Source organism: Aquarana catesbeiana, linkage group LG02 (assembly GCF_042186555.1).
Source record: "Aquarana catesbeiana isolate 2022-GZ linkage group LG02, ASM4218655v1, whole genome shotgun sequence".
NCBI classification, from domain to species: Eukaryota; Metazoa; Chordata; class Amphibia; order Anura; family Ranidae; genus Aquarana; species Aquarana catesbeiana.
Window position 1 is genome coordinate 346491051 of NC_133325.1, and position 10707 is coordinate 346501757.

Here is a 10707-nt window from a genome sequence, read left to right on the forward strand (position 1 = left end):
TAATAGATTGTAAGCTCTTCTAAGCCTTTCCAAATGCTTTAAATCATATAAATACAACAAGTATTTTTTTCAAAGTGTTCTGAAAAATTGTATTACTATTATCAGATTGCCTTAAATAGCAACAAAAAATGTGCTTAAAGTAGATAAATACATAATTATTAAAGCACTGTATTTAATGTATATACTGTTCTGCTTCGCGTTATTGAACTGTTGTTTAACACTAGTCAGACAGCTTAACAATAATTCAGAAGTCAAGAAACGTGAGACATCAGATCTGTATGTATTCTTTATCCCGAATAACTTTGTAAAACTACAACATAAGCATAAACAAAACATATGTGTCAGTACATTAAATATTATACAGCAGCCTCACTCTATCAGTGAGAGTACTCACAGACAATTCCATCATTAGTCCAGGAATGGTTTAAGAGCTCTTCTACATGCAGTCTGTTAGGAGTCTGTCAGGAGCAGTAATGAAATGAAGGAAATACAGTTCCAGGTTAAAGGTTACTGCTTTTTCCTATGAGGAGAATCCTACTTCCTGTCAAGTTCTGGCAAAGTAATAATCATCTCTGAGCACTAGATGGCAACAACATAAACTAACATTACAATATAAACTGTAACAGTACATACACATATTATTATGAACAATATGGGCAGAACACTCCGTCTGGCATAATTTATTATGTCATTACCTAAATAACTACTGCTATGCAGAAAAAAACATATAAACAGGAAAATGGAATCCTAGCTAGTCCGAGATCAAAACTATAATGTCAGTTATAGGTCTGAGATAAATTCTGGCGGTCTCATTTTTACAGTTTTGACCTCCACTTTCTAACCTTGCCATCCCTGCTTGGTAGAGCATTGACAAAAAGTTCTATGGGCCACTCGTTCCTACCCTCTTGGCTGTCCTTCAACAGAACAACATCACCCACTTTTATGTTTGGGCGATCCTCAGTCCATTTCCTACGGCGTTGCAGATTTGACAGATACTCTCTCTTCCATCTTTTCCAAAAGGTGTCTGCCAAGCATTGTACTTGCTTCCATTGTTTTGCATGAACTTGTGTTGTACTTATGGTCCCAGATGGAGCAGACAAAGAGTTCATCTTTTGAGTCAACAACATTGCTGGGGTAAGGACCATAGGTCTATCTGGGTCTGAGGACACAGGAACTATAGGCCTGGCATTCATAATAGCCGAAACCTCTGCCATAAAGGTGCTTAAAGTCTCATGGGTCAAGTGAGCAGGTTTGGTTTGTAGCAACATAGCGTCCAAGATTCGCCTGGCAATACCTATAAGTCTCTCCCAGACACCCCCCATATGTGAGGAGTGCGGAGGATTAAAGACCCATGTACATCCTCTGTCTTGGAGAAAGTCTTGCAATTGTGATTCGCTGTCACAAATGTTAAGATCTTTGCAGGCTCCCACAAAGTTTGTCCCTCTGTCAGAACGGAGCAGTTTTGCTGGGCCACGAATTGAGAAGAATCTCCTCAAGGCATTAATAAAGCTTGATGTTGACATGGCTTCAAGTAGCTCTATGTGTACAGCTCAGGTGGACAAACAAGTGAAAAGGACAGCCCATCGTTTACTGTCCACGCTGCCTCCTCTAGTGCGACGGGTTAAAACAGACCATGGACCAAATACATCTAGGCCCACATTGGTGAAAGGGGGTTGAGCAATTACTCTGTCCTCTGGTAGCTCTGCCATCTTTTGACTTTGTAATTTTCCTCGCAGTTTGCGACAGATAACACATTTGTGTATAACAGCTGATACCAAGCGTTTGCCACCAAGAATCCAGAGACCTGCAGATCTAATTGCACCTTCTGTGATGTGTCGCCCTTGGTGAACTACTTGTTCATGATAGTACCTAACAAGCAGTGTCGCAACATGGTGATCATAAGGTATAATGACAGGCTGTTTCTCTTCTTCTGAAAGTTCAGCAAGAGACAAACGTCCACCTACTCTCAACAACCCATTCTTGTCTAAAAAGGGGCTAAGCCTCCTAAGACGGCTTTGTTTTGGGAATGTCTTTTGTTTTTTGATGCAGTCAATTTCCTTATGGAAATGTTTGTTTTGAACAGAAGAAATTATAACAGACTTTGCCTGAGCAAGTTCTACTAGATTGACCTGTTCATGGAAACTTTCCCACCTCCTGACATGATCGCTATTGGTTTCTCTCCGGAAGGTTTTAGCGACATGGATGAGTCTGGCTAGGGTCTTAATGTGAGTGAAGTGTGGCTTCAGAAGCTTTGGTACTGAAACTCATAATTTCTGATCTGATTTCAGGGTCAGCTTCAGGCTCTATGAGTGAATAAACATTAGCAGTGTCTATCTGCTCACAGTGTGGTTGGTACAGAAAGGATGGGCCTGAGAACCATATAGAGTTCTGAAGGCATGCTGCTTGAGTAGGTCTAGTGGCATAATCTGCAGGGTTTTGCTCTGTAGATACATAGAACCACTGATCTGGGTGTGAAGATAGCCTGATTCTATTCACTCTGTTGGAGACATACAGATGGAACCTCCTAGTGGTGCTGCAAATGTACCCTAGGACAGTCTTGCTGTCAGTGAAGAATTTCACAGCATCAAAGTCAGTGTCTAGTTCATCTGTGATTAGCTCATACATTTCGACTGCAAGTACAGCAGCACACAACTCTAAATGAGGAATCGTGTGGGCTGGTTTAGGGCTTACTTTGGACTTTCCCATGTCAAATCCAACATGACACACATTTTCTGCATCAATTACTTTCAAGTAAGCTACTGCACTTATAGCTGTGGTGGATGCGTCTGAGAAGATGCACAGTTCTTTCCTGCAAGCTGATGATAGAGATAAGGGCACATAACATCTGTCTATCTTTAGGTGCTCTAATGCCCCGTACACACGGTCGGATTTTCCGATGGACAATGTCCGATCGGAGCGTGTTGTCGGAAATTCTGACCGTGTGTGGGTGCCATCGGACATTTTCCATCGGATTTTCCGACACACAAAGTTGGACAGCAGGAGATAAAATTTTCCGACAACAAAATCCGATCGCGTCAATTCCGACCGTGTGTGGCCTGTTCCGACGCACAAAGTGCCACGCATGCTCAGAAGAAATTCCGACACGGGACAGCTCGTTCTGGTAAACTTAGCGTTCGCAATGGATACAGCACTTTCGTCACGCTGCAATGTAAAAAATGGTTTAATACAGCGCACTCTCTTCTTCTTTATAATGTGACAAGAATTAAGTAGTTTTGCTGCTCATATTCACACACACTTCTCACAAAGTTTTATTTGTGTTTTTTTAGTGGGATTCCCTGAATATATTGTTATTAGTTGTCACATCTGACAGTTTTATATTTTTTATGTTTTTTTTTTTTTTTTTGATTTTAAGCCTTTTTTTTTCTTTAATGTTTGGATTTTTTCCAAGGCTGATCTTTGTTCAATGTTATTTTTATTTTTACTCCAGAATATTTTTGTGTGTGTTTTGTGTGTCAAGTTACCCCAACACCATTGATATCTTTTATTATTTAATCTCAAGGAGATTGTTTGTTGTTGGTGACCCTTGTTCATTTCACATTGTATATTTGAAATGTACCTGAATCCTCACAAACAAACTGTCATTTTTGAAGTAAAACATGTAGGAGAGTATAATTCAAAACAAACATCCTTTATTAAGGGATCAGAACCAAACAAAGAGGAAGGCAACACTGGATCAACAGCAGAAATTAGTGAAGCCTGGGACCCCCACGGCAGACATCAATTCTTAAACATCAAAATTGGTGGCCTGAGGAGTCCATATGTAAGGGAGGGCAGTCTGGTCCGGGATTCACAGAGACTCGGATAGCAGCAGATGACATCTGTGTCCGCAGGCTGTGGTACCACAAGAGGCTGCATCTTTTGGCTGACCAGACTGGATCCAGGGCAATCACTCTCTGGTCTTCCTTTCACACTTCCTTCCGGGCTGTGGCTGTGCAGTTGGAGATGTGGCAGGAGGAGGAGTAGGACCTGGAGGAGGAGTAGGACCTGCAAGAGGAGGAGGAGGACCATCCCAAAGCTGTGTGTGAGGTGTAATTTGGCCCCTCACACCTTTCGCCAGAGCCTCAGATATGAGGGCCTCACACATGGCTTTTTGGCCCTCCTCCATCCTCTGCATTTTATATGCTATGAATGCAGCAATGTTCTCCTGCCTGGTGTGTGGTGCTCCCAGGACCTTTGTAGCCCTACAAAAAAATCTGATAGCCGCCTCCTCTAGGGCACTCCTCCTACTGCCACTTTCTCTTTCCAGGGGGGATGGAGGGACCTGCAGATCAGCCAGCCGGCTCGGCCCGGCCACCTCCTGGCTGAGACTTCCCTGTGTATGAAAAAGGGACATAGTTGTAATGTTTTGCATCATCAATCACAATCCTTAATTAGTACTCCCAACTAACATATAGTTCACATCATTGATTGGACAAGCAGAAATATTTAGAGCAATGCTATACCTGGCTCAATCTGGGCTCCTCTACATGTGGCCTGGAAGGCCCAGGTTGGGCGTCAGACGCCTCAGCCGGGGGGGAAGGAAGCGTGGAAGGAAGACTGGAGAGGGATGGCCTGGGTTCAGTCTGGCCTGCCAGAAAGTGCAGCCTGTCGTAGTACAACATCCTGGGGACATAGATGTCACCTGCTGCTCCGGATCTCTGTGAATCCAGGACTTTATTGCGCTCCCTCAGATATGTGCTCCTCAGGCCACCAATGAAAATCTTTAAAAAAGTGATGTCTGCCGTGGGGATCACCTGCTTCACAATTTCACACAATTGCTCCAGTGCTGCCTTCCTCTTTGTTTGGTTCTTGTAATGGGGGTGTTTAATCTCCCACAGACAGGGCAGCTCCCTTAGCATCTCTATGAAGACTGAAATGAAGTCCTTATCTTTCAGTACCATATCCATGTTCACTGCAAGACACAACACAAGACAAAGCCTAATGTCACACCAAACTCTCCTAATCTTGTTACAATATAGGCCTCAATCTATAGAAGCAGTATAGGCCCAACTTTGTCTCTTACCTTCGTTCTTACGATCGCCGCGTCCAATGCTCCTTCCTCCGCTCACAGATCAAACGTAATACGCACGCGTGTTACCCTTTATATACACTGCGCATGCGTGTAACTCCGCCCGCCCCTGACGTTCTTTCTAGTGTATTCCCCACCTCTTTTCGTTCGGCGCAGTGGGGGAAGAGCATAATGGCGGACATACAGCAGGTGCGGGCTAATTGTAGCAACGAGGAGGAGGAGGAGGAAAGGGCGGATCCAGGCACGTCCCGATCCAGAAGGAGACGTTTTAAGGCCACAAATATGTCATTTGGGGAGATGTTGGAGATGGTCGACATCATGAGGAAGTCCGACTATGACGGAAAATATGGGCCTTACCCCAACCCGAACATCCGAAAGGCCAAGATCATGGCAAAAGTGGTCAGGAGTCTTGAGCGGAATTTCGGGGTACGAAGGTCTAAAGATCAGCTCAGGAAGCGGTGGTCGGACCTGAAGTTGAGAGAGCCAGAGCAGTACCGAAAGATCCGGAGAGTGCTGCAAAAAAGTAAGTAGTTGTGCTGTGTTCCTATTCTTTCTGTCTTTATTACGTTCGTTCTGCTCCATATGCTTTTATTAGTTGTAACGTTTCAAAAGGTCAACTTTAATGTTCATGGGCACATTATTCGTTCGTATCAAACATTTTTCTTTCGGCCTCTAGAACACCATTGTTTAGGCCATATGCATTTTCACACATTTTTGGGGGCCTACTTGGATGCCAAATATTTGTTTGTGTAGATGGGTTTGTTACTAGAATGAAATGCAAACTAGATTGTGTGTAAGGAGAGGACACTGAGCAGCTGTTTTCACATCTGGACACTGGAGCACTAGTGTGGGACTCAAGAACACCATTTTTATTAGGGGGCCCACACAGGTGCTGCAGTGTATACTATAGGGGGGTCTCCATCTGTGAAGCTTGTACTAAACAGGTAAAGTATTGCAGCTTGACAAAGGGCAATAAAAAATATACATCTTGGAACTCTGCTAAAATAGACAATTGTACCCCACTTCCAAGCAATGTTTCCTATTTCTATAGTTCTGCCATCAAATATCTGTGTGCTAAGTATACCATTTTTGTTTTACATAGGGGATAAAAGACTCGGAGGACACCCCTCATCCCAGGAGACCAGAGACCCCCCCCTCTGGAAGAAGGGGAAATACCTCCAACCCAAGAAGCTGAGCAGGAGGAAGAAGAAGACGTGGTGGAGATTGGCACCACAACAGGTGAGTGTCTGCGACCACAGACTCAGGTAAAAGAGATGGCTGGTGGCAGATTTTTGAGACCTTTTTTTTATTCTTTATCTCTTTTTAGGTGATCGTGATCCAGAACGCTTTACATCTGAAAGTGCCCAGATACTGATCGGGGAGATCATGGGGTGTAATCTCCAATTGCAAAACATCCAGCAACAAATCAGTGATGTTATTAAACAAAATAATAACATCATTGATGTTTTGGGGCGAATTTAAACCCCACAAAATCACCTGTTTTATCGTACCAAACTTTTTTAAATGTTTAGAAAAGCCAAATTTGGAGGATGCACACAGTGTGCCAACATGTGCTATCTGCCATCACGGGAGATCAATGGACGCGTTTTGGGGGTGCAACCCCTTCCTCAATTATAAAGTAGCGTTGAGGAAGGGCTTGCTCCCCCCAAACACGTCCCTTGATCCCCCCTGATGGCAGATAGCACATGTTGACATTCGTAAATTGGTGTGCATCTTCCAAATTTGGCTTTTCCAGGGGTGATTTCCCCCCATCTGAACGCTATATCAAACCCAGTTCCTAAATACTGATGTCTGATATAGCCTTCAGGTTTTACCTAATGTGAACTTTGTAAGTTCAAGTTTTTTGGCTTTCTTGTTGGTTTTACACAGGCCTGTTTTATCTGAAATGGATATTTTGATTTTTCATAATGCTACTGCAAACATTGTTATACAACAAACATGTTGGTTTGTTTTAAAAACCTTTGGGAAATGCACATGTGATTGTGCAGGTATAAAAAAGTGCCTTACTCAAGAATGTGTGGATTATTGTCTCAACACTACAACACTTTTGGGGTGATGTAATTGTTGTTTTATGCAAAAATGGGGGTTATTTCCTAAGGGCAAATCCTCTTTGCACTACAAGTGCAGTTTCAGTGCAGTTGCAAGTGCACTTGTAGTGAAATGTGTTTTTGCATTTAGGAAGTACCAGCCAACACTGTTTTTTATAAGGTTACCCAATCATGACATTTTCTGCACTCAACACATTTCTGTCAGGGTCAGCTAAAACAAACACAAGCAGTAAATGTCCACCAAGAATTTCTTTTGGTTGTTTTTTATTTGAAAAAGGTGTCACAGATTGTCTGGCATATTGATAGCCCCCCTACCCGCAAAGAACTCCAGGTAGCGTAACCGGACATCACGGGCATTCAGGGAGGGCAAGCCAGGACGGCCACTTTCAAGCGCCGTCAATGTTGATGGATTAGGGATTCCGGCCTCAGGCCCAACTGAGCCAGCATAGTTGGCTGAATGTTTTCTTAAAAAATTATGGAGAACACAGCAGGCAAGTATTATATGGTTCAGTTTATACTCCGCCATATGGATGGGTGTCATAAATAATCGGAACCGGCTGGCCAGGATTCCAAATGTGTTCTCCACCACTCTTCGGGCTCTGGCCAGCCGGTAATTAAAAACCCTCTGTTCCGGGGTGAGGGTCCTCATCGGGAATGGCCGCATCAGGTGGTCCCCCAGCGCAAATGTTTCATCAGCAACGAACACAAATGGGAGACCTTCAACATTGTCCTCTGGAGGTGGCAAGTCCAAGCTGCCATTCTGGAGTCGCCTGTAGAACTCCGTCTGGGCGATCACTCCACCATCGGACATCCTTCCCCACGTCCACATACAAGAACTCGTAATTAGCCGACACCACCGCCAACATCACTATACTATTAAACCCCTTGTAATTATAATAGTACGACCCCAAGTTGGGTGGTGGGACGATGTGGATGTGTTTCCCATCAATTGCCCCTCCGCAGTTAGGAAAGTCCCACCGCTGGGCAAAGTGAGAGGCCACAGTCTGCCATTCCTGTGGCGTTGAAGGAAACTGTTGAGGAAAAAAAATAAACCTTACTATTTTTTCACAGAAACATGGCAAGCAGATTAGACACAAACATTATGGGGCAACCTCCAGATAGCATTTACTAAGGGGAATTTAACAAGGCCAAAGTATAAGGTACACCTATCATATTCCCCCTCCCCCCCTCTCATGGGCCATTTCTAACATTATAGGGGGGGGAATTCTTGGACAGGTAACCCTCTTCACTTCATTGAGAGATGAATGCCTAAATACAGGGTATTACTTTGAACAGCCCCTCCTTAGTTACACTATTGGCAGACCACTGGACAGGTAAGAAGTGTCATAATACAAAGATATAAATACACACTGTACACATTTGAGGACATTTGAACATTCTGCCATTACCTATCAAGATAATAATAGGATACAAAAACTTTAAACAGTACCATTGGAAAGTATACAGGCAGGCCCTTGCACTACATGCTTTGGGGAATTCATCCATAAATCTGACCAGTAAAGAGATGGGTATAGTGTGTATGGGTTTGGCAAAGTCAGCAGATAGATGATTGAGGATAGATAGAGAATTGGGATCAGCTGACTTAGCAGTTGGGGGGGGAGGGTTAAAAAAAATTTGGGGACACCACAGAAAAAAGCCTCTGGCACTTTGCCTGAATTTAAATCAAAAATAACATTTCCAAACATTTTAGGGGGTGTTTGGGGTAAAGCACTACTATGGAGCTGATAAAATACATTGTTAAGTGACTACATGAGGTGAATATAGGGCAGGAGACACCATGCTGGAGAGGTTATTGAAGGGCAAATATGTATGAAGGACCTAAAATAATAATTACATAAAAATCCAGCATGCATGAGAACAAAGGGGACATTCACAGCATATTCCAATCATGGTAATTAGGGAATGAGGAAAGAAATACAATATATTAGCAAACATTCAATACAATAAAATGTGATATTAAAGGATAAAAATCTTACCTTCATATACTCCTTCTGCAGGACCTGGATGATAGCAGAACAGGTCTCTGGGATAATGATCCCCAGAGCCTGGGGGGAGATGCCTGTCGAGAACTTCAAGTCCTGTAGACTTCTCCCTGTGGCCAAATACCGCAAGGTAGCGACCAACCTCTGCTCCGGAGTGATGGCTTGCCTCATGCAGGTATCCTGCCTGCTAATATAGGGGGTCAGCGAAGCCAACAGACGGTGAAACACGGGGTCCGTCATCCTGAGAAAGTTCCTGAAATCATCAGGATTATTCTCACGGATCTCACGGAGCAAAGGCATATGACAGAACTGGTCACGCTGAAGCAACCAATTCTTGGTCCATGAACTCCTCCCCACCCTGTTCATGGACTGGACTTGTGTCAAGGTCAGGACCCCAACACCAAGCCCCCGCACAGCACGAACTCTACGAGGAGTACGCATACGAAACATGGCTAGAAAACGGTCGACTGCTCAGAACGAAGTAACAGAACGCACTGAAGAACAGCAAGGCCTGTGAAGAGTGACCTGAAAAACAGCAACGAGCAGGCAAGATCACACAGAAAACTCCGATACGAACTGACTGCACGCACTGAAGAGCAGATACAAACCCACAAGCACAAACTGAACGTCAGAAAACGATCTGAAAGCCACGAGTCTGAAAAAGCGCGAATCGTCTCTCACCAAACTTTTACTAACACGAGATTAGCAAAAGGAGCCCAAAGGGTGCCGCGCTTGGTTCTGAACCGGCCCTTTCTAGTCTCGTCGTACGTGGTTTACGTCACCGCGTTGTTGGCGATCGGAAATTCCGACAACTTTGTGCGACCGTGTGTAGGCAAAACAAGTTTGAGCCAACATCCGTCAGAAAAAATCCTAGGATTTTGTTGTCGGAATGTCCGAACAAAGTCCGACCGTGTGTACGGGGCATAAGGCTTGCAAGGATTCTGTCCATTGAACCCACTCGCTTAGTCTCTCCTGTGGAAGCAATGCATCCCATTCACTTTTCCCAGATGACAGTTCTCGAACTAAGACCTTGCCTTTTATTGTCACAGGTGATACAAACCCTAGGGGGTCATAGAGGCTACTTACGGTAGATAGAATGCCTCTACGTGTAAAAGGCTTTTCCCTTGAGGAAACTCTGAAGACAAAACTATCTGTTTCTAGATCCCAACTTAGGCCTAGGCTTTTCTGCAGGGAAGGGTGTCTGTACCTAGGCAAAGATCTTTAAGGTCCTTAGCTCTGTCTGCTACAGGGAAGGCTTCCATTACTTTTTGGCTGTTGGAAGCGATTTTATGAAGACGCAGGTTGGATTCTGACAGCATTTGCTTTGCTTTACTGAGGATGGAAATTGCCTCTTCAGGTGTGCTAGCAGAAGCGAGTCCATCATCTACATAAAAATGCCTTAATACGAAGTGTTTGGCTTCTTGTCCATAGCACTCTGCATTTTTCTGGGCAGCCTTTTACATGCAGTATATAGCGACAGCAGGAGAGGGGCTATTACCAAATACGTGCACTTTCATTCTGTACTCGACAATTTCTTTGTCTATGTCATTGTCTTTGTACCAGAGAAAACGTAAAAAGTCTCTGTGGTCTTCTCTGACGAGAAAGT